General features: G+C 38.3%; 1 long non-coding RNA gene across 1 annotated transcript; it reads right to left on the reverse strand.

Moving 5' to 3' along the window:
- Positions 1-384: 384 nt before the first annotated feature.
- LOC121896159 lies at positions 385-1,407 on the reverse strand. Its single transcript, XR_006095930.1, has 3 exons — positions 1,292-1,407; positions 1,052-1,174; positions 385-616 (listed from the first exon to the last, which is right to left on the reverse strand). It is a non-coding gene; the product is annotated as an uncharacterized LOC121896159 (long non-coding RNA).
- Positions 1,408-26,105: the final 24,698 nt, after the last annotated feature.

The raw sequence follows: 26,105 nt of genomic DNA on the forward strand, positions 1-26,105 counted from the left end.
TAAGATCTATACTTCAGTCAGATCTGACCACAGCAGATACAAGTAAAATCAATGGTGGACTCAATTAAAACTTTAAAAACAGGTGAAGAAACCAGCTGATCCAGTTTCAGAAACCATTGCAGCAGTAAAGGCCTTTTTACTAAGCTCTGTTTCCTGAGATCTACTGTAATAAAGCAGTGCCAAACTGCAGAAGGGATGTGAGATACAGTACAGTGCAAAAGTTTTAGGTACTAAAAGTAAAGTGAGTTTTTTTATTTACCAAGTTAACTTCATACAAAGTTCAGCAAACAGAAGAAACTTAAATCAAATCAATATGCAGTGTGAGCAGCTTTGCCTTTAAAACAGCTCCAGTTCTCCTCTCGGTACACCTGCACACTGTTTTTCAGGTACTTGGCAGGTCTGTTGTTCCTGCATCTTGGAGAAGTTGCCGCAGTTCTTCTGTGGATTTAGGCGTCTCAGCTGTTTCCGTCTCCTCATGTGATCCCAGACTGACTCCATGATGTTGAGATCAGGGCTCTGAGGGGGCCGTACCATCTGTTGCAGCACTCCTTGTTCTTCTTGTCACTGAAGATACTTCTTTATGACTTTGGCTCGAATGTTTGGGCTCGTTGTCATGCTGCAGGATAAATTTAGGAAAGATCGGACGCCTCCCCCAATGGTGTTGCATAATGGATAAGAATCTAAAAATCTTTGGGCTGTTTTCCGCAAAGAGCTTTATAAATAAATATTAAAGAGCGACAGAGAGAGCCAGCTGACACTCTTGTGCAAGTCACACTGATGAGTCCTAAAGCTGTCACCTGTTATGAATCTTAAAGCGCTTTGATACAGAACGTCTCAAGGAGTGTAGATGGTGGAACATTCATATAAATTATTTCACCATAGTCGAGTACAGATAGGAAGAAGTGACTGGGTGAGAGACATACGGAAAGTTTAACTTCAGTTCCTCAACGTGCAATTTGAAAGATAATTTATCATCTACCCGCAGACCAAGGAAATCTGTAGGATGTATGTGTGTATTAATGTACAAACCAGTAAATGAATAAAACATTACATCGTGTTAACAAGAGATCATCTGGGTTCATGTCCTGCTGTGGTTCGTCTCTGGATGGTTTGTGAGAGCAGCTGTCGGTGCAGTCCAGACAGCTCAAAGGTGTCTCTTCACTCTCTATGGTGCCTAGTATGAGAGGAAAATTGAAAATTAGCAGAGCCACAGTAGACAGTGACTCATCAAGTCTCATGGCAGACACAGAAACAGGTTTGTTTATAATTAATGCGGCATAAAAATACTCACTATTTAAAGCTGGATTCGGTGATATTATCAGTTATTTGCACAGGCACACACGTTCATAAGCACAGACACGGTTTCAAACTCCATCCCTTCCCTCGAATAACAAAACAACAACAAGAAGGGGACTCACATGCCTGGAGGCTCTAGTTACTATGGAGACAGCTTGTTTGGTGCTTGGTCCCTGAGTCGGGAGGAGGGCTCTGTGTGAATGAACCTTGTGTTCAGGAAGTCTCTGGTTATGACATCACCTCGGATGAAAGAGCAGCACGTGGGCTTCTCTCTGCATGAGCCGTCTCCAGCCCACTCATACAGATATGTCGTGATGACTCATGCGCCCTTTAGCACTCAATGGTGTAATGAGTTCGGACCACATTCAGATTCTCTGTACGATATCGGACAAGAATGAAATACATGATGAGCTTGGCATTTCATTCAGCTCGCTTTTTGTGGTATTTCGAAAAAAAAGCGGCACTGAACTCATCCTGATCAAAGAGCTTAAAACTGGTCACGGTATTATTAAATTAAACCCCACACATAAATCCAAAGCTGAACTGGCTGTATTACGTCTTATACCAACCTTTTTTATTTTCACCACTCTTTATATAGTGTTAAAATATGAAAATAAATAAATAAGTAAAATAAAAAAAGTGACAGTGTCAGCTGCTGAACAACAGTATAATGGGCTGTTTGTGTGGAATAAAGATGACATTGTCCATTTGCAGACACTTTGAAAACTCATCATCATTTTCTCAGAGACGTGAGTCAGTTTCCTGGGCTTCAGGTGTGTAAATGCTCCTCTGAATGCTGAAGCAAGTCGTCTTATTAACCTCGCTGGGTGGAGCACAGATGGAAGAAATTTGCATGAAAACGTTATCCAAATAAAAGGAAAAGGTTAAACATGTCAGTGTTAGACTTTGAATGCTCAGCAGTGTTTGTTTCAGAAAACATACCTTCAGTTTCTTATTCGTTTAGGGGAAACTGAAAACATAACATCACCTCGATCCACCAGACACACAGCTTGAGAAATCAACTCCGGAGGGAATACACAGGATGCAGTCTGATGATCGTTCCTTATAACTTGTATGTGAATTGCAAAACACTAGACATGGAAATACTGTGTGTGCAACCGAGTTCATACCCTGTATTATAGTGACTACTAGTGTAACAAGAGGAAACTAAACATAAGCAGTGAGCTCTGCTGATGTCCTGCAGAGGGAGACAAGACCTTGTGAATGTAGTCCAGAAGCAGCTGTTTAACAGCACTAAACTGGAACCAAGAGACCAGAACTGAGGTCCATCGTGGAGCAGAAGAAGTGGTGTCTCTGTGGAGTGATGGGAATATTTCACCGCAGAGTATTTTTACCAGTGAACCAGCAAAATCAGTCACTTCCGAATTGCAAATTGAATCAAATGAAGCACATAGCAGCTTACAAAAGGTTCTTTGACAGAACAGCTGCATGCTTTATTTAGTCTTCCTAAAGGAATTTTGCATGTATTCTACTACTTGAACCGACTAACATACATTGTAATGAATAAATGCAATCAAATATTCCAACAAAGTGCTATTAATATAATACAAGTGTTGATTGAGGAAGTAAAAACTAATAATGCCGCCTTGACAGGAGCTCAGTTTCGTTTCTATTAAGAAGAAGAATGAAATAATATAAAGGAGCAGATATGAACTGTGGAATCTGTTCCTTTAGTCAGCTGCACAGCAAGCTACAGCGGTAGAAAATGTATTTAGATATTTTACTTATATAGAAATAATAATACAACAAAGTAAAAATATCCCATTACAAGTAAAAATCCTGCATTCAAAACTTCAGTCAAGTAAAAGTAAGTAAAGTAAGTAAAAGAACAGAAGTATTAACAGCAAAATTTACTTAAGATATCAAAAGTATTGGTCATGCAGACAAACAGCTCCTGTGATTGTGATATTGATGTTAATTATATTATTAAATGATTGTTACTGATGCATTAATGTGTAAGCAGCATTTTTACTGTTGTAACTGGTGGAGGTGCTGCTAATTTTAACTATAGATTTTAACTGTAAATCATATTTTATGAGCTGATTACACTAAAATCTCTAAAGTAACTAATAACTACAGCTCTCAAATAAATGTACAGTAGTGGGTTAAAAAGTACAATATTTTCCATTGACGTGTACAGTAGTGTAAAGTAGAAGTACATCAAAGTCGTACTTGAGCACAGTAAATGACAAAGCAAGGCAGGTTTATTTGTATAGCACAGTTCAACAACAAGGCAATTCAAAGTGCTTAAACATAAAAGGCATCAAGACAGAATGTAAAAGCAACACAAGGCAATATAGAAAGACATTTAAATACAATTAAAAAGTGTTAAATTGGAAATAAAAATAAGCCAAAATAGAATAAGACCAGTAAAACAGGAGAATAAATGTTACACTGCAGTGTAAGATATTAATCAAAAACCTCAAATTTGATTTTTAAAAAGGCAGCGACAAACAGAAAAGTCTTAAGCCTTGATTTAAAGGAACGCAGCTACATCACCAAAACCACTCACAACCTGTCATAGAAGCAGTCCAAACCTATTTTTAGATACAAACAATAAAATGTGAAATGATGAAATGTCCTCATGCGGAGCACCAGTTCACTTACGTTACAATTACACATTCAAAACAACAGCTCAAAGTGTGTAGAGCTGCACACGCTGTCCAAACTGGTATAATAGTTTATTATTATCTATTATAACCATGTGGTGAAATCTCACTCTTGCTCTGAGGTGAACGGTGACATCAGCTCTGAAGTGGTCCTGATGCTCATTAAATCAGTGCAAACAACAGGCTCCAGTGGTAAATACAGCTGCCGCCCACCAACAACAACCTGAGCAACATACTGCTCCATAGTTCATTTCTATACTTCCCTCCATCGGCACCGGTGTCAGAGTTCCTGCGTTTACATAATGCTTCCTGCTCACTGTGGTCCACTAACAGAGGAGTAATTGCAAGGATATATATATGTATATATATGCAAGGATATAGAAAATCTCTGTATTTATATAAAAGGCACAATTTTAAAGCAAATATATTATTAAGAGTTGCAATTTGTAAAGCTGCTGCATGAGCTGATTTTTTAAATTTAATGGCTACATGTTATTTTTTACTAAAGGAATAATAACATGATGTCAGTAATCTACCTATCTTGAGTTATTTTAGGAGTTCAAGTATTTTTTTTTTGCTATACAGAGTTCCCCTAAACATGTCTCATATTGCTTCCTCACTTTGTTCTGTAATTTCCTGTGTTTCCTCAGACTGACTTTCAGAAACTACCAGCGGGTGTTGAACTTGTTGCTTGCAGTCAAAGGTGGGCGTATGTGTGGGTGCAGGCAAGGTAGTCGACTAGTTTGTGAGCATTGTGCCCGTGCGTATGATGTCGGCCTCGCCTCTCGCACACATCCTACTGTAGCTTATAACTGCATTGTATTGTGCCTGGAGAAATTAGCTGTTTGTGATCAAATGTTTGTTGAGATGAAAACGTAAAATCTACAACCAAAAGCACGACTGGTGTTGAGTTTAACAACAATAACAGGAAGAACATACTGTAAAGGGGCCAAAAGTTAAAATAAGTAAGTAAATACAACTTACACATACACACAAAAGAGAAAAACGAGGATCCCAGCATGATTAATATCTTGAAAGGAGCAAGGGGAAAGTATTATCCATATTATCTAAACAGAAGCTCTTGCTTTTTTTTAAACCACTCTGTTTGCATGGCTCCAGGATGGCAAGGTCGGTTGGTCCAGCCTGAAAAAACTGGATTGCAATGACATTTTTATACAGACTTTCATGGCACACATCGGATGAGCCCCCTATGACTTTGGTGATCCCCTGACTTTTTCTCTAGCGTCACCAGTAGGTCAAAGTTTTCATTTATCCGGTGAAATATACATACGTCATCGTCCATCCAATGGATTGGCACAAAATTTTGCGTAAGTCGTGATTCCTAAACAGTGCATCCTGATCCGGACTTTAACTGGCACATTACCGTGAGGTCCAGACACTCATGTACATCATGTCATACCTCAGCATGGATTGTTATAACCTTCGTGATCATCAGGTCAAAAATTTTATTTGTCCAACAAATACCTGCAAAACTAATGACATCATTTGTACTCACATAGTCACAATATCGACTACTTTTGAATCTAAATTGAAGACACATCTGTTTGACATGGCTTTTCATTCAATTTTGAAGCTGCACTTCATATTTTTATTCTTTAAACTGCCTTTTTAATGCGTCTTTATTTTTTAAATCTAATTTTATGTATTTTTACTGTTCTATTAATTTTACTTTTAGTTTCATTGTTCTTATTCTTGTTCTCATATTCTTTTGCAGTTTGTAAAACACTTTTAATTTCCCTGTGTTTGAAATATGCTATATAAATAACCTTGCTTTGTGTTTAGTGCTAATTACCAAATGTTAGCATGCTAAACTAGATGCTAAATATGGTAAACATTACCTGCTCGACATTGCCACATCATTGTGAGCATGTTTGCATGCTGCTGTTAGCAGTTAGCTCATAGCACTGTTTTGCCTAAGTACAGCCTCATGAAGATGTTAGCATGACTGTAAGGTGACTAAAAATATCAAATGTTTATCCACCAAGAAATGTATCATATTGCACATCAAGAGCTCAGTTGTATTTGCAATTTAAATGTGACACACAAACAAACAGTTCTACAATAACGTAGCGGCAGAGGAGATAGATGTTAAAGATTTTAACATTAAAAGTCATTAAATCATGCCACTCTGAAGCAACATACTGTATACTGACAAAGAGCTCTTACCGCTACAGCTGTCAATCTACTGTATCTTAGTCATCATCTGTAGCCAATGTTGTATTTGTTGTTTGTTTACAACTATATCTTGTTTCTGCATATCATAGAAGCAGGATTATGTTGATGGTGTGAAGGTGATTGCTCACAACAGGGTGCTTTTATGCATCTTACCGTCTAACTGTTGTTATAGGGAGTGTTTTCAGTGCCAGTAAGTCAAATTACATGGATATCTGTCTTCATGGCCTCTCAGGTTACACATGCACTCAGCTCAGCTCAGACGTCTCAGAGGGGAATGTAAATGGCATCACTGGTTTCATCTCAGAAATCAAACCATTTACCAATTACTTTCGTCTCATCCGCAGACCAACAACGGTCCTCATCACTCTGCCTCATACACACACTCACAATACATCACCGACACACATACACAAGCATGTTTGAAATTTAAAGAGAAAACCTACTGTAAACTGTAGAAAAGTTGTCTGCTACACCACATTAAAGGTTTATGACAATGTAAAATCCATAATTCTCGTTCCTGCTTGGCCTATTCAAATTCAATCTTATGAATCCTTAAGCCTTATAAAAGCCTTATAAAAGCCTCCTTGATATCATCTCTGCTTCAAATAAAATGTGGGTTTTAAGTCTTCTTCAGACTCAAAAATCAAAAATCAAGTCAAGTTATTTATTAGTCATGTTAGCGGCAGCATGGTTAAGCAATGGGGCGTACCAATTTGATCCAGACTGAAATATCTTAGATGGACTGCCATGAGTACAGATGTTTATGTTACTCAGGGGATGAGGCCTACTGCACCTTGGTATGACTTTTCCTGCTGCATCACCATGAGATTAATATGTGGTTTTAAGTTAGATGTGTCCACAACTGTTGGATGAAATTTGGTACGCACATTCATGTTCCCCTCAGGATTCATTGCAATAACTTTGGTGATCCATTAACCTGTCATCTAGCCGTTAAACATTAAGTACTGCTTAACATCAGCAAGTTAGCATTGTCATAATAAGCATGTTAGCATTTCATTATCAGTTCATTATTCAGCTTGAAGTACTGCTGTGCCTCAGCACAGCTGCACAAAGCTGCTGGCTGTAGACCTCTTTAATATTCTTCTTCTGTCCTAAAGCTGCCTGAATCTCTGAACTGCAGTGGAAAATTGCTTGATCACTCAATAAACACACAAATCGTCAGGATATGACAGAATGTAATCAAATAATACAATCAGAAGCACAATAGATCATACTTCTGAGAGACAAAGATACCACCTAGCTATCTTTTCTTTGTCTAACAAGTTGGCATTCCTCAGTCCTTCAATACTCTGGCACATAATCTGAAAATATCTATAGTTAACCTCACAGGTTAGTGAACAACCCTCAGATAGAAACAAAGGTCAAGAGTTCAGCTAGCCCAGGAATAGTATTTCCTCATGACCATATATGCCAGAATGATAGCACACGGGTGTGGATCAAAGCAGCATCATAAAATAACATTGCTATCACATTAGATTAAGAACAAACAACGCTGTCCTCAAAAAGCTTGTAAAAACCACACATTAAAGAGACATAAAAATCTACATAACTATAATTTGTCTTAGTACCGGCTAAGACAACATAAACTAACTGTTAAACAATCAACTGTCTCATTTTACACAGCAAGGAGCTGAGTTTAGAACAGACACAGCATGAAGGCATTTGGAGCACATCAAATGATAAACAATAGTTAATTTTCTTTCACATAACCTAGAAAATCTACAGCAACTGAACTTGACAGATATGAAAAGTCTCATTGACTGGAAGAAAAACAACTTTTGAACAGTACAATCTAGAAACAAAGTGAAGACGCATCTTTCATGGCTTTACTTCCATCTGATGAACAATTCCTCTAAGTATAAGAGAGCTGAAGCCTTCAAACTTGTTCCATTCTTCACAAAGGGCTCCCTTTGCTCCATGTCTGAGGTTTGAATTGCAATGACATCATCATACCAATGAGAGTAAACCCTCAGTATTTATGTATGTATTATTTTTGGAATCTGTCATATTTGAACCCTTTTCTCAATATGAATGCAACTGCCCATGTTAGCGTTTTCTGAACGTCCATATTGTCTTTGAGAAAAGACTGAAAAAAAAGGGAAAGAAATCCATCTGCCAAGTTGAGAACAGACACCAAAGGCCTCCTGTTCCTTCCAGCAGAGACTGTGTCTAATAGCATGAATCTGAGTCCAACGGGTGTGAGTAACCTTGTACCAGAAAGAAATATCACATTTTAATGACGGTCAGAACCTCTGTGTTTGGAAAGAAATTAAATAGCTTTTGCTAACTTCCCATGGGAGATCTCCATCAGTCAGAGCGTGAAAACAAAATTAATGGACGCCACAGAGTTCAAATTTAGAATAATTTAGTGACTAAATTATGACGTATGATCACTGTTGAGTTAAATCCTCACATCTCAAGGACTCCTCTGCAGCACACAGTCTTGTTTTTAGCTGGACAAAGATGCAGATGTGTGTGTCAGTTACAGAAATGCTGATAAGAATGATGATATTTTAATATCATCTTATTTATCACCATGATATTTCCACACTGACGCATGAGCTGAATAATGTTTTGTTAGAATTGTGAAGGAAGAAATTAGAAATACCTTGTTCATTAATAAAGCTTTGGGGTGTAATTACCAAGCAGCCAACTTGAAGAAAGAGGATTGTTATACCAGTAATACATTACTAATAATACCAATTATCATGGAAATTCATCACGGAGACAAAGGACCCCATTAAATGGCATACAGCAGAGCAGATAGGGGAAGGCTTGCACAGATTGCACTGAGAAGGGAGCTGTTTTTGCACAGCTATAATCAAAGCCATAGTGATCAACAGACCTGCTGAGCTAGAAGCTGACATCTCCTTAACACTGACAGCAGACGTTGACTTCTCACACTTGAAGTAGACAGACTACAGAGAGGCGGAACAGAAGGACAGAAAGAAAAAGAGAGAGTGAGAAAAAAATAGACTTTTTTGGCATATTTATATTGTTTCTCCCCCTCCTGTAATTCAATCCTTTCTTTAATCGCTATGTGTTTCTGTGAAGCTTAATCACAAAAACTACAGAGAGGCTCCAGTAAACAAGAGGAGAGCAAGAACCAGCCTTACTGAATAAATGGACCTTGACTAATTGGGTATTGAGTTAATCCAAGCCCTTTGACAAACAGGCGATATTCAGTGTTCACCCTAAATGGAATAGTTAATCCTCACCATTGACTTCAGTGTAATTATAAATCTGAGGTGTATAATTTTGCAGTACTGAGCACATGGATTTGTCTATAAAATATTTATAAAATGGCCTAACAGCACTGATAAATACTGAAATCTCTCTCTACACATGTAAGAAGAGCTTCCAAACAACTAATTCTTCAAAATAAATGTCCCCTATTGTTGCCTTAGAAACAACTGTCATATATATACAGCAATGTATTTCCCCTTGTCATAAGTATATATAAACTGTCCATGTATCACATGCCTTTACATGCCACATACACTCTCCAACTCATCTTTCAACTCCGTCACATAGCAACAATGTGGTAGCCATAGAAACTGAATTAAACTTAAAACAAAGGGTATTTATATCTTATTTTCTTGCGACAAGAATTCTTTAAATAGGAACGGATGATAAAGCTAATTGCGTGTGTTTTCCTTTGCAATGTTAGAGGAGCTGCCACGTGCACTCAGAGACGTCCTGTACCAATTATACAACAATCATATTTAAAATCCAGAGAGGATGGTCTGTTCTCGGACACTTTAGTTTCTGTCACACATGGCCATACAAGAATAAAGTCCATTCTTGAACTTGGAAACTGCAGTTGACAAAACAATCTCACCACAAGATCCATTCAGTAGCTCTGCTGGAGCTTCAGTTTTTCTGAGCACCTTAAAGGGGACGTACCAAGACCATTTTCATTTCTATTGTGGGGCTCTACTGGAATATCTTTGCATGATTTACAGTTTTAAAGTCCTTATTTAACTTATACTGTCTTTTTATGCAGCCCCTCAGTTCAGCCTCTGTCTGAAACAGGCTCTTTAAGGCCCTCATTCTTTACTCTCAAAATGGAAACTTCTCAAACACATCTATACATATTCCAGCATGAATCCAGTCTGAAATATGCGAGACAGCATGAACAACCTTAGCAACAACGTTAGCGACAAAGGTTATGGAATGGACAACCGTTTGTGGGCACAAACAATCTGATGTCATCATGAGGAGGAAGTAGAGGTTACATTGCAAACAAAGCTGTCAGGGCAGGCTGAGGCTCTGGCTTTTGTCTTATAAGGGACATTTTTACATATGTTCACCTCAAGTTTTGGACTTTTAACCATGTGTAACATCTGACATCATGACAGTATAAAAATAAAAATAATCACAAAAAGCATGATGTGTCCCCTGTAAGGGCTTAAAAGTTGAGACTGAAATTTAATTCTTGAAAAGGAATTCATAAGTAGCTTGACTGCACCTGACTGTTGAGCATAAAAATGTCTTGTTGCAATTATTCCCATACACAGGTACATTAATCCCCGCAGCCTGAATAAGTGAAGTTCCTTTAACCCAGTGGTCTGCAGCTCTGATCCTCAGGATTCAAGATACAGCTGTTTTCTATCCTTCAAGCTCGATAATTGTGCCCACCTCACATCCTGAATACAGAATACTGATTAGATGGCTGCATGAAGGTGAGCAGGGCTCTGAGTCCTGGGAGCCGCTGCTCTGATCCAGTCACAAATTAGGCTCACCCTCCGCGGATCATGCAAATAAAGAGTAATGCTTGCATAATTACATCAGAATCAAGTCTCACATCGATTCATGTCATTATGAAAACACTACAGAGATCAATATGCTGCTCACGACAGAGAATGTCAAGTGCACCGGCTGCTCCATTTCACTGGATGTGCTTTTGAACAACTTGTTCTTCAGGAACTTCCCAGGTAGTTTTACGAATACAGTCGGTCTCCAGTTCTGGTCACTGACCTCCGCGCCAGAATAAACTCTCATGCCATTTTCAAGAGGATGTACAGTATGTGTTTCTCATTTTCACAACTTCCCCCAGCGATCAGATGACAGCATTTCCACAGGGATGAGTGTTGCTGCTCTCTGCGAAGCCAAAGGTCATCAGCTGCTCACCGTCAGTAGGATGAGAGTCTTAAAAGCTGCCGCTAGCACAGTTGGAAACCACATTTTCCAGCGTAAAGAAGGTTCTTCTCAAGAAAGCCATTTTTCCTGAGAAATGGTGAATACATGATTGAGCTTTAACATTTCAATCAAACAATGCCAGTTGACTGACTGACATCACTTGATTGTCTATGTAATAAGATCACAGGCTATTACACTAGCAACTCTTGTGTGCCATGTGTTGTGTTACTTAATGCACCAAAATGATCGGTCCAAAAATGGTCAGGCCGAGAGCAGACGACACACTGAAGAGAGAAATGGAAAAAGAATTTAGATGGAGGAAAGGGCTCATATCCAGCGGGGAAATGACAAGCAGAGACAACCAGTATGTCCAAATAAGTCGGCTTACACAATCATACCAATAATTCTGAGTGAAAGAATGCCAAATGTCAGAGACTAAAATTATGCCATGACTGTCCCTACGACTCCCCAAATGTTATGTTGATACAGTATAATGATGTCTGGAAACTGTTAACTCCCCCGACTTCCCCACTCCTCTATTTCCCCTTCTTTTCTTTTACTTTACATGTGAGTGTGTGACTTAATTTATATACAATATTCAAATATACAATATCAAAAATGTATATAAGGTGAAACAGAAGAACAGTGAATGTAATTTCAGGTGGTTGTGTTTCATTACATTTTAGAGGAACTGAAAATCTCCAATCAGCCAACTTAAATTATTGGGTGAGAGATGATAGCAGGAACACCTGTGTGAAAACACTTCAGGGTAGAGAACTCTAATTAGCAAAATGCTATACACACCTGTGTGAGCACAAAGCTGTCAGGGTGGAAATTCAGACTGTAATATCCCAAATGGTATCATTTGTGCTTAGATTTTGAGTGGCAATGACAATTTTCCTTCCTTGTCTTGAAAATAACGACCTCTGTTGATGAAATTAGCCACTCTACCATTACCAACACACACATTAGACTTGACGTAAAACTGAGAGGATACGAGTGACCTTAGCTCCAGCACGCACACTGTCATGGAATTATTCACAAGACAATCTATGCATGTAAAAATAAGATTTATTAAGCAAAGTAAGAAGGTTAAACAACAGAACAGCCGCTGATCTGAAGTAACGTGTGGCCAACCACCTTCTGTTTCCTCATGGCTGATATAACCAGCTCCAAATGGTCCCAGCAGAGGTCACAAATCACAGTAACAAAGACACAAATAACTCACTAGAGTGTAATACAATTCTTCTCCAACACTAATAGACCGGTTTTATGGAAGATATATTGACATGTCATGGCAGAAAATGCAGAGGTGTAATTAAAAACATTAATAATAGCTGCATCTAATTAGTTCTTCCAGTTCTGGGGCTGTTACGCTTGGTTAATGTTATTAGTTCCCCCTGGGCTTTTCCTGCTGTGACAAGTCAAAACATTTGCATGAAAAGGTCTATAATATTGGAGTAAATTTGATTTAATTTATAGCATCTTAATTTTATGCTGAATAAAACCGATTTGCCTTCATGATTTAATAATTTCCGTGCCTTTCTATTCAGTTGAAACCTAGATTTCCCTCATTTTCCATCATAGTCAGTGATCAGCCAGTAGAAACTGTATAGACAGCTTTAAGCATCTGGGAATAATCTTAGTTTCTCTGTGAGTGTGGAATATGTTTGAGGAAATGTATGCAATGTATTTATTTTCTCAAGCAACTTCATGGTTTTGGCTTGAGCCTGCAGGTCCATAAGAAATCACTGCATGGTACAGTAACCCAAACAGTAAATGAAGGAACGAGGTGGTGAGGGTCATCAGTGTGACCAGTACATTAATCAGAAAGCCACAGAGTCGGTTATGGGGAGAGCAGAGGGTGAGGAGGAAGACTCAGATAAACCTTCACATCCTCTGTTCTCCAGCTATGAGAAGCTAGAAGGCACCACAGGACACCTCTGGCAACAAAGAACGTATATAGTGACTTAATTAATGCATAAGTTTATTGGTTTTTAATTTAATAATCAGGTTTTTAGCTTGTTTTTATTATAAGTCAGGAACTCTATATTGTTTTTATTGTTGTATTTTTCTTTCATCCTTAACTTATTACTTATTGCTGCATTTTTTTTTTTTTACATTTTTCATCTTTATGTTTTTGTGTGAAGCAGTTTGAATGACTTCAACTGTATGAATTGAGCTATATGAATACTTTTTGATTGATTTTGAATTTTAATCTTTTTTTTCCTTTCTTTTCTTAAGGTGCTCGACTTAAATTTTGTGTTTTGTATTTTCTTATTTGGAGAAGTCATACTGTCAGTGTTGTTCTCATGCAGTGTGTGTGTGTGTTTGTGTGTGTGTGTGTGTGTGTGTATGTTTTGATGTTTCAATGAACATCAAAACAAATGAAATGAACAAATGGCCCAAAGACAGCATTTTTGTGGACAATGAAGTTCGATTCCATTCCATTCCATTCTATTCTAGAATAGAATAGAATAGAATGGAATGGAATCTATAAGATATTAACTGAAGGTTAACTTGCTAGTTAAAGTTACAACTTCTTATTGTCCCAGAGTTTTGATAGTTTAGATTTTAATTGGCATGAGCTAAGATCTTTGTTTATGTATACAAATAAGGATTAGAGTGTATCACAGTTTTCCTGCTGTCCAACATCCAAAACCTGCTGATTATCATCATTATCTCTGACAGATACAAGTGGAGATATTCCTGAGACACGTCCTGATACAACCAAAATGTAAGAAATAATATTGGCAGATATAGACGGTAGACGCAGTCCGTATATCAGCCTGCTAATGGGAATTTTGTGCTTTAACAGCCATTTAAGTACTAAGATTAGCCTGCTAAGGGAATTAAGGGTGAAGTCATGCTGGTCAAACTGAACATGCCGTCTCTGGAGAGGGAGCAGGAAGGAAAAGAGACATTTTGTCCATGGCAACAACACCACTAATAACACCACAATGAACACAGGAATCATTATTCTGCTGCTGCAGCATCATTTTGACAAAATCGTATGCCAGGCTAAGACCTCAAGCTATTTTTGGTATCGTGTCATGTGAACTCTTGACATATGAACGTGTGATAGTGAAGCTGCAGATACAGAAGATATGATATTACCATGCCAGCTGTGTTTTTATCCTTTCCAGAGAGTTTTCTACTTTGTTTTATGTGAAGCGGTGATATAATGATATAACATGGGTGCACTTAAATACAATCTCTGGTACACTATCACGTTGGCCCAAAGACTTCTGAATGCTGGACAATATAGTTAAATTGTGTGTTATTCTTCTGGTGGTGAGAAGCATGAAACACATGGAATGGGATTATTCTATAATTACACCCTTCATTTAACTCTGAAGCACTAATTATAAGATGATTTTGTTCTGTTGTTCTTGCTGAATTTTAAGTGCTTTAGCAGTTTCTGCAGAAGCTGCATGAATATGCTCACCTGCAGATGACACTGCAGACGCTTTTTTAAAAAGTGCCTTAAAGAGTAACTTAAGACAAGCTGAAAAGCAGTGACTGTACGTACTTCATGTAGCATTTTTGCACAAATAATTTTAAATATAATACTCTCTAATTCTGCCCCTCATCTGTTTAAATGTGCCTTGGTCAAAATGGATACAGCTTTGGTTCATTTTAATCTTTTCACTGTAATTGTCTTGTATAATATGTATGTAACAAATGAAACCTTACCTTACCTACATAGGAAACACTGTGGAGTAAACAACTAAAGATTACTTCCCCCGGTGGAGTTCACATATAAAATTATTCGTTTTTCGACACATTCTTCTCCTTGCATCCACCATCCAAATATAACATTTTCTCTGAAATTACAATATTTGCTTGACAAGTGTTGCTGTGGTAATGTATATATATATATATGACTCAGAGACATGTCTCCCTTAACTGGCTGGAAGTTGTCATCTGCAGCATGGGCAGGTGGTACTCTCCTGTTCTCTGAATGACAGTAAAACTCTCATCTTACTTTGCAGAAACACCCACAGAAAACCTGAGAGACCCGTGTTGTAGTGCACTCACTGCAGCTTGTCAAGTGCAATATGACAGCTAGATTACATGCGCAGGTTTTGCCTCTGCAGAGTGGGAGAGGTAGATGGCAATGTGATCTTGTGGGATGGACGCTTTTATTCAGTGTGGACAGTGTCAAATATTATCAGATGATAGTATGTTTCAGCATTTTTCTCTGTGCAGTGATGGTAATTTTGAATTTATGTGTTGACAGGCGAAAAAGGCAACAGTAAGAGTCTTACACTGGATATATACTGTACATCTTCTGCTTATTGTGCTTTTGCTTCTTCTCTTCACAGCTAACCTCCTTTGCTTGAATTCTTCATTGTGACTCAAATGTCCTGGTCTCTTCATTGATTTCCTTTTGAAGAATCGATCAAAGAAAAGGAAACTTCCTCTTTTTACCTTCAGGCCTCTGTTTACCCGACTGACAAAACATTCCACGTTTGGTGAGAGGAAATGAAGGTGCGCTTAGTCATACTGTGAAACTAAAGAGCAGGGACAATGCTTGTAACTGTGGGAGGTTTCTGTATTATCACATATGAGGGTATTCTTCTAAATTCCTTGCAAAAAAAAAAATCAATCTCCAGGTATCCTGTTTCATTGTCAGTGTGTGATGAAATGCACCTATTGAGCTTTCAAACCACATGGCACAGCGTGGCATTGTACGTTGAAATGATAATGATGCAGTCCGCTGTAATCCAAGAATAGGCCTACATCCCCCTGTTCACACTATAAGTGCAAACATGTGATGTTCTGGTGATAGAGAGGTCTCATCGCCGTACACACATGTTCAAAAATGACTGTGATTGATGTGTGAGAGGGAGTGTAAATTTACGCTCATCAGAATATGAAATTGTTCCTTGAATGGGCTTGTGGAGAATGCATCATCCATGCTTAATCCATCAGACATGAGTGAAGTTGTATTGATGTTTAATTGTTTTGTTTTATGACACAGGACTTTTTGGTATTTTGGCAGAATGTGGTAAATATGTTAAGGAAGCAAAGAGAAAGTTTACCCACAAAAAAAAACCCCAAAAACATTTCATCTCATACTTCATTAAGACTCCATGAAATAAAACTGATGAAGGAAAATCTATGCTGGAAGTGCAAAGTAGGAACTTTCCTGTATTGTATATATGAATGTACATTAGTCTGACCACTCTGGATCAAGGTTCTGTTGCTGTTGTGTAGACGGCTCGGTTCAACAATCCCACTAGGATACAGATCTCAAATCCATACATATATCATGATTTCTGTTCATTTTAGGTGGTTTAGTTTGATTAGAGCTTCAAGAAAGATTTTACAGCAGCTATAATCCATATTTTTATTATAACAATTGATGCAATTACTACACGTAATATGAAAGGGGTTGCTCATAATGATGAACCCACAGAGAATTATTACCCGACTGCAGTGTCCATTCTGTTTCGGCCGCTCTCATATGATGACTCTAAAAGCCCACTGTACACTACCTGCTCAACACCTAACAGCAAACAGACACATTTAGCAACTAGCTGGTGAACATAGTGGAGCATTTAGCTGCTAAAGAGCCAGATATTTTTCTCAGGAGCTGATGGAGACCGAAAGCGAAGCTGACAGGAGAGTAAATACTGGACAGAAATATGACTCCACATGAGGGCATGTTGCTCCGTAACTGCTGGATGTGTTAACAGGAAACTGTAAATTCAACCATATCAACAGAGGAGGATGTCACTGCTGTGTTCATAGTCTATTTCTATTGTTATTGCAGGTTTAACGCACTGGAAAATAGCTCCAGATTTAAATGACTGGGTCAATGCAATCAGTAGACTGAATGGTAGTTTGGAAGATGGGATCTCTTCATGGGATATTTTTTTTTACTCACATAAAAATCAACAAACTGCCTGTTTATTTAACTTAAGTGAACCTGAAATTATGTAAAGCTTACCTACTGCCATGTGCCAAACTTCTCCTTTGAAATAAATTTTAAAAAGTGGTGCTTATATTAGTAATTCCAGTAATGGTAATACTTCCAATGAGGTAAGATTTAATTACTCCATCAGAAACTGTATAGTTGGACTGATTTTAGACTGAGATTATGGCAGACCCTTGCCTCCACCCTGCAATGTAATTAATCTCACTTTCCCTTTAAATGGGGAATCTCTCTGGTTCTCCAGTTTCCACTTTAATTTTTCCATTAAAAAGCAATAAAATCGGAGGCACCGGTTGGTCGTGTTGATGAATGTTAGATATGGATTATGAGAAAACTATTTAAAACGAGCTATTTTCCACTTTGATGACTGAGATTTTACTAAAGGTATTTTAAATCATGTGTAAATGCTCACCGGAGAGGTGTGTGTGTGTGAGTGTGAGAGTGTGTGTGTGTGTGGAGGGAAGGGGGATGTCATGTATTTCGACATTACAGATCTGTGCTTGTTAGTATAACACACAGCTTTGATCAAGCTAATTTAAAACCCTGCACTTGAATCAGATGAATCATAGTATTTTCCACCATCAACCTCTTTGTAAACCTCTTCAGCTTCAGCCAGGGTTATCAGGCTGCTTTTAAGCCTTTTGAGCCAACAGAGTCTTTTGCTTAATAACCCATTATTTCAAGAGGAGAATGATCAAAAACCAGAGCTCATATTTTAGAAACAATCCAAACTGGTTCACACAACAGATGGAGCACTATACCTGCCAAAAGTGGTTTTGAAATAGATCCCTGGGTTACTTCTGGAAGATGCCATTTTTAGAGCATCCAGGTGGACGACTTGACATTTCATGGGATCGAAGGTGAGGAGAACAAGTTTGTCACCACACAAACAATCAAAGAGTGTTTTAAATGTTTTATTTCTGAACATTTAATACGAGGAAACAGAAAACAAACAGAAATCCATAAAGACACATACCTTTGCTATGAACATATAGCCGTTTGCCGTGGATGTATTCAGTGTTTTTCACATGTGAATAGCACGAGTAGTGCATTGTTTGAGCAAACGCTGTGACCTGACAGCTGTCAGAAATAGGCTGAGGTCACAGACGCCTCCCACGCGTTTCCACACTGTCATAAATTGTGTTGTAACTGCGCTCCGCTCACTGATAACAGGTCTTGCTACTCTGATTCCAGCGAATACTGAGGTTATCTTTTTTATCCCCCTCACACGGAAAGAAGTTACAATATTGACACTTGCAATGCCAAATGAAGTCAGTTGTTTTTACAAGGCAACGTTGAGAGTATGAATGATCTCAGTCAAACATACACACAGCTGTTCCTCTTTGGCGCCTGAACCTCAGTTTGGTTAAGATTTTGACAGATGGTGAAAATCATGCATCTTTTTTTTTTTTTTTTTTTAGCTATTTTCCAGACCATTGCATCAGCAGTCACCAGATATAACACATGCAATGTAGTATCTGGGAATCACACATCATAGAAATGCAATTACCTTGTTGCTGTTGTATCGACCTCTGTGCTGCTCCCGGCAGAGTAACATATACTTTTCCTGCAGCAACAGGTCAGCTAATGAGAAAATTAGATGATCAGTCTCATTTTGCCTCCTACACTCATTCAGTTTCTTAATTTGTCAGAGCCTTCGTAGGGCGTGCTGAATGTCAGTACCCCAAGCAGTAGTAATTCCTAGTGAATGTCGCCATATAACAAGTACGATTCTCAAGATCTTCAAGGCCTTTGTCTAACTCATGCTGCAGATGACTTTTTCTATTTAATGTCACTGGTACTGCTGCGTGACGAGCATCAACTATGCACGTAACCAAGAGCTGCTAATGACAATGAAAGCCACTTCAGATACAATACTGATGACAATTGTAGAGAACAACAGCTGTTCAAATCCATGCAATTATGTGAGTGAGAGAGCTTGTTTGTCTGTTTGCATAGGAAAAAAAAAAAAAGAACTTGTCCATTTGTATTTATAGAATTCCTCCCACAAAGTATTCTCCTCATTTCTCTCTTCACGGTTGAACAGTGGAGACAAACAGCAATTGGATGACTTTTATTAATCTCTGGCATCTCATGAGAGCTCAAGCTAGTCCAGTTAAATATTAAAATGTCACTGGGTAAAGCCGGCGACATTAGAGGCATTTGAATGATTATTAGCAGGCTTTGTCCTTTTATTACCTTTTATTATTTTAAAGAACTACTTTCTCACACTCAACATGTGAATTTAAGAGCATTTATGCATGAGTGTATGTGTGTATATATGCATATTTGTGCATTGTTACGTTGTTAGCAAGTGTGTTGTGTGATGCAGCTAATGGGCCCAAGACAAATATCCCTGCAGGAGAATAAAGTATCTTATAATGGGCCCAAGACAAATTTCCCTGCAGGACGATAAAGTTTATCTTATCTGATCTTATCTTTGTTAATGAAAACCACAAGCTTTTATGAGACACATTTTTAATTCTAGATACTTTGTGGGAGATATCTTTGCATTTACTGTGGTTACAAGTCAGTTTGCAGGAGAGTATGATCCACATCAATGAACCTCAAGTGAAATTGTGACTCTAGTGCTACAGTTTTATACAGGGGCAGCTTGTGGCATAGGCCGCATAGTCGGTCGCCGAGGTCACCAAATGAGTGGGAACTTTTTTAACTGACAGCTGTGCTTGTCCACAACTTTTGGAAATATGCACTTGTGCTCCTTTCTTAGCATTTTGTCTTTTTTACCCATTGACTTGCGTTTCAATCTGGTTTGTTTTTCAAAGCCTTACTGGTCAGTTAGTTTCCTCCAGCTACCACAGGCCAGACCACCAAACACTCACTGAATGATACCTTGACCCACACTTGCCTTTTTATCTGTAGGACTGAGACAACTTTGTCTGGGCTGGAGATGCCATTGTTGCATTTAATTTCAGTGTGAATTCATATTTGAATTTCTTGTACTTGAGGTGCTATTGTTGCATTTTTTGAGGGCTCCAATCTAAAATCTTGTCGAGGGCACCAACATAGTCAAGGCCAGCACATAAGCAGTGACTATCACAACTCGACTTCTTGAGAGACTCCAAAGAAGTCTTTGTCATTTGGGAGTATCTCGACACAAATCACTGGCTTCATTTCAGTGAGCAGTGTGTCTACTTTGTAAAATAATTAGTCAAGATTAACTTCCGAGTGCTTTTCAGTCCGATCATATAGTTTTTATCCAAGGCTCATGAGACTGGATGTGGGATGGCTGTGGGATTGGATGTCTGTGGGAAATAAACAGAAAGTAAAGATGGCTCTAGATGGACAGTGGTACAATATATTGTGCTGTTAATGCACCACTGCTAGGAAATGTGTTAGGATTTAAAGTGGAAATACAGTTAATGGAAAGTTGGCTGCCACATCGTCTGATCATAATACGGCCACATAACTAAAAAAACACAAAAAAATCCATAAAAATAGCTGTGAAAAGTTCATAGGTGGTTTTAAAACAATATTCATCAAGACAGGAAAACACAGGCAGGTTAATAAAACCGTACACAAACCTCCTTAAAAATGACTGGAGTTAAAAGGATAGTTTGACCTTTTGGGAAATTCACTCATTTGTAGCTTGTGGATGAATTAAATTAGAAGATCCATACTGCTCTTATGTCTGGACGGTAAATATGAAGCTACAGCCAGCAGTTGGTGAAGGAACAACAACACAATGATTAACAATAGACATAGACATCCGTATTCTTCATTTGTAACCTTGAAGGGGACATATTATGTTTTTTTCTGTTTTTATGTTATTGATATACTGCTCTGATGTTGGATATCTAAATTAAACACAGTCAAAGTTCCAAAACTTGAGGTTAACCTATGTAGAAATGTTACCTGCAAGTCAAAAGCCAGGGTTTCTGCTCTGATCGCTTTTTGCAATGTTTTTGAGTTTTTGAACTGTAAATCATGCAAAGATATTCCAGTAGAGCCCTAGATTAAAATATACACCAGGAAATGTGCATAATATGTCTCCTTTATAAGTAATATAGTTTCATAGCAATCAGGACGACAGAGCGCTTGACTGACATTTTCCAAAAACATCATCTCTGGAGTTTTCAAGATAAAAGGTACCTTTGAAATTGGTATTTGATTATTAAGCACAGGAGGATCAAAGAGCCTTCAGGGAAGGCTGAACATTTGGCCTCTTTAAACAGTAAGAAACAGAGGAAAGGCAGCAATTACCCGCTGAGAAAACTGGTGGTGAAAAGGGTGCAGTGTTAGAGTCGACATCAATCCTCTGAACAAAAAAAAAAGGTTAAAATTGTATCAGTAATTAGCAATCAACAATCATCACTTCTAGGCATAATCACAGCTGGTGCTGACATCCACTAAACATCCAGTTCTTGCTTATTAAATTTCTTTCCTCTTCTGTAATCTTTGGATGTTTTTCTTTTCTGGATAGTACCTGATTTATAGCATTGCAGCATGCCTGAATCCTAATGTTCTGTGATTAAATTATGAATTGCAAATACAGAAAAGGTTAAATTTGTACTGATGTGATTTCTGAATATATTTAAATCCTGTTTGTTTGTAAGTAAGTAAGTAAAGCTTTATTTATATAGCCCTTTTTTTAAAACATACAGTTACAAAAAAAAACTTCACAAACACACACATACAAAATTAAAACAAATAGAATATCAAAATAGTGTAATTTACAATATAAATTATAGTCCGGCACAGACAGAAACAGACCAAACTGAAATGAAACAAGACATGAGAACAAGAAGGAAGGTCTATAAAAAGACTTGTTGATATTAATGGATTTTTAGGCGCCGTTTAAAACAACAAAGACTCAGTTACTCTGGTTACTCAAGATAATCCCCAGACATTGACGCCAGCCGTCTCACTGTGCAGATGGAAGAGCGTGCATCTACTCAGAAAGAAAACAGCTCTTACATGAAACTGCTCACAACCAGGTCTGTGGATTAACTTGAGTAACCAGGTCATGATGTCTGTAAAGAGACATTGCTGTTGAGTTTTTCAAATGCATTTTTTGGAGCTTTGAGCACCTTAAGCCAAGTGCCATCCAGTTCCATTGTATTCGAGAGAAGGCAGATATCTCTATGGCCGATATCTTGGCAACCCACACCAAAACGATCTAGATGGATAGATAGTAGGGATGTGCAGAGAGCCCAGTATTTGTATTTGTATCTGTATTTATTGAGCCAGCAAAATTATTTGTATTTGTATTTGTATTTGTATTTGTATTTGTATCTGTATCTGTATCTGTATCTGTATCTGTATTCGTTGAGGTAGCAAAATTATCTGTATTTGTATTTTTTATTTGTATTTGTATTCAAATAAAAGTGGAAAGAGGCTTAAAAATCCTGTTTTTGTGTTTATCACACTTTAAATTTTGGAAAATTCAAATGTTACAATAAGTGTTCATGAATAAACTACCTTGTGAAGGAGGTCCTGCACTGACTACTAAGCTAAAACTTTAGTCATTGCCTCATTGCAGAGAGACTTCCACCCATTTATACACCCATAACACAGAGGCAGCACACCGTATAACATGTAGGGAAGAACTTCCAAGGTGATTCTTGCTTTGCACTTTTCATTTATTGCCTATTTTCTACAACTTAACTTTGCGGAAAGGAGAAGGGGAACAACAGGTAATGGAGAGTCCCTTGGGAGCACTTTGTGTGTGTCAGTAGCTCAGCTTTATCTCTGGGGAACTCCGGGAGTGACGTCCAAATTAGGAAACGTGCATCATGTAGCAGGTGGATGTGACTCCCCTCATTAGGAACTGCTGATAGACGTGGACAGTGGAGCAGAGGACAGAGACTGAGATAGCGATGTAAGAAACCTGTGCACTGGTATTTGATATGAGTTTTTTTTCTTCCTGAAAACAAACAATTAAAAAAAAATTAGTATGAAACAAATATTTGTAAAAAAAACAAACAAAAAAAAACACTATTTGTGCTTTGCCGAATAATGCATTTGTATTCGGGTACACCTGTAATAAATAGCACTACAGGTAAGAGGAAAAACATGTATTTTTGATTTAGGGGTGTCCTGTCCCTTTAAAATGTCACTTGGTCGAGCCAAAGACATCGGAAGCATTTAAATGATTATCAGAAGGCTTTGTTAATGAGAACCACAAGCTTTTATAAAATAGATTTTTAATTTCAGTCACTATGTGGGAGATGAAAGGTGCCCAAGGCCTTAATACAAGGAAACATAACACTTCAAATTCTTACATTCATGTCCCCCTTAGAATGAATTGTAATGACTTTGGTGAGTCCTTTTCATCCAGTGCCACCATCATCAGACTTTTAATTTTTCAGATATTTTTGTTTATAACCGAATGCCTGAAAAACTACTTAACATTCCCATCCTCCCACGTTTTGTGCTAATTAGTGTGCTGATGTCAGCAATCTCTGTATTACAGCACTTCTAGTAACTATTTATCTAATCATATATAATAACTGTATATCACGGGACATAATCATATACAGTACTGTGCTTCGTCATGGTGGCCTGCTTTTATCCTGCGTAAGCTCAGTTAAAACAACTTCGACATGCAGCCTGGTGAATGCAGCGGTGCATACAGATGATAATCCTTTAACTTTGTTTGTTTGTTTTGACAAGGACCATATGTCTCCTATCCCTCCGAATAAAATCACCATTTCTCAATTCAAACACCCATATGACAGGGTCATTATGATCATTTTGTACCACAGAGTATATTTTATTATGTATCTTCTTTTCATTCTTACCAGGAAATGTTGTGATTGTTGTATTCTCTCATTGTTTTCCCTATCATTATCTTCAGTTGCCCGTAGTCACCCAACCAGGAAGCAGCTCTGTTCTGAAGAGATGATAGCTCACAGCAATTACACGCCTCCATTTCTTTCCGCTATGTTTCTCCTTGAAAACATACAGTCAAGTGCCCTGTCCGTACACTCGTAAAATAATGCTAATTTTTTTTAACCGCTCTGGTCATACACAGCTGACTGGGGAAAAAAAAAGAAAATTGAACCAACACCAAAAAAAAAAAGATGAACATTTAGGTTTCCATTGCGCCATTATGGGTCATAACAGCACTGAGGTAGAAATAATACACTGAGATTGACTTGTCACGTGCGTTTACTTCTGCAGTTCCCTTTTAGTTCAAGACAGGTAGATCAATAAAGGCATAATACACCCAAACACAGGCACCACAATTTTGAGGCAATGCTCAGTGGACACAATCCAAACAAGCCACGCATACTGATGTTTTGTTAGGTATTTATATTGAGTTTGTCTGTGAAATTGCGTTTTTTCTTGTCCTTCTCTGAATGTGAACACTGTGTTTGAAGACTGAGTTTGACTTCATGTTCTGGTGTTGGTGTACTGTCATGAAAAATATCATCTAAAGACAAGACACCTCAGTGGAGTAAAAAAACAAACAAACCGTTCATTCTCTGTATGAGCCATGCCTTCCTCCATACCTCATGATAGCATTTCCCACCACTTGTCTAAAATTGGACACCCCGGTGAGTCTGAGCCAGCCCCCCCCCTCCCCTCCCCTCCGCTGGGTAACCCACCGGACAAATATAAACCTTTGTGTGAATCTACAATCAAAAGACAGTGGGGAAGCACTGCTCTCTAGATGGTGGTTGCCATGGATTTCTCTCAAAAGCTTTTGGTATAATGGCACATCCCACTTCTGATGTCAGTGCTTGAGGAGGGGGGGGTGGGGTGGGGGGGAGTTGAGAGAGCAAGAGAGAGGAAGAGGGAGAGATGAGGGCAAAGGGAAGGGAAGGAGGGAACAAGGGAGGGAGGGAGGGAGGGAGGGGAGGGGGAGGCAGCCTGTTGCTCATCATCATCAAATAACCTCCTCTTACTCCACAAGCCTAGAGCCTGTACATAGATGGAGCAGAGTTAAAGGAGGCAGCAGCAGAAGCTCAAACACATTTCACATGTTCCTTCATGTGCGTTCATCTCAGCGCCTTCAGCAAACTAACAGCTGCTGAGTAACTGATTCAAGAGCACAGTGAGTATCTTGCTTCTTTCTTTTTATGTATTCAAACTTGAGGTTTCTTGTACAGTACGCCACACTTTCTTTCTTCCTTTTCTAAGTCAGACTTTGAGAGTTTGTGACATGCAGCCGAGCGTTTGTTTCCATGGTAAGAAGTTGGAAATGACAGAGCTGACTCTGACACTGTTGCAGCTGATTTTGCAGGGTGGATATTGGGAGCATTGTTTGGGTAATCCAATTACTTTGCAACTGTTATTGGAGATCTCTATTGTGTTATCTAGTGCTATTTCCCACTTTGCAGAAATAATCAGATGTGTGCAAGCAAGCAGTCAGTCTCTTTCTAAAACCAACTGGAAAGGTGCGGCAGAAGGGTCAGTTTTAATAAGACTGAGCTGATTAGAGGCTTCCTGCAGAGCCAACATTTGATTAAAAGTGACTATTATTTTATTTTGGATCTATCAACCCATCTACAATATGTCTTTAACGGATGACAGTGATTTGCATACTGGATACACTGCATGTACTCCATGGTAACAAGGCTGCAGTTACATTGCAGCGTGTTATGATCTGTCAACATTTACTGATATCTCATCAGAGACAAGGTTCAGTGTTGTAGAGAGACATTATCTCTGTCATGCTGTCATACAGGCAGGGATATACTGTATATATATAGTGTTTTGGGTTTTTTTGCCGATTGCAACCACTTTTTAAAATATGAAAATTAATGTAAGAGAAACTTTCTGAATCTGAGAGCCACTTCAGGTCCTCAAACAGTGAATCATGGCTGATGTTACATTACAGTGAATCCAGAGGAGATCATTCTCAATACAGCACATGTTCTCACTTTGAAGATGATGTTAGATTATGG

This window comes from Thunnus maccoyii, chromosome 4 (assembly GCF_910596095.1).
Source record: "Thunnus maccoyii chromosome 4, fThuMac1.1, whole genome shotgun sequence".
Lineage (NCBI taxonomy): Eukaryota > Metazoa > Chordata > Actinopteri > Scombriformes > Scombridae > Thunnus > Thunnus maccoyii.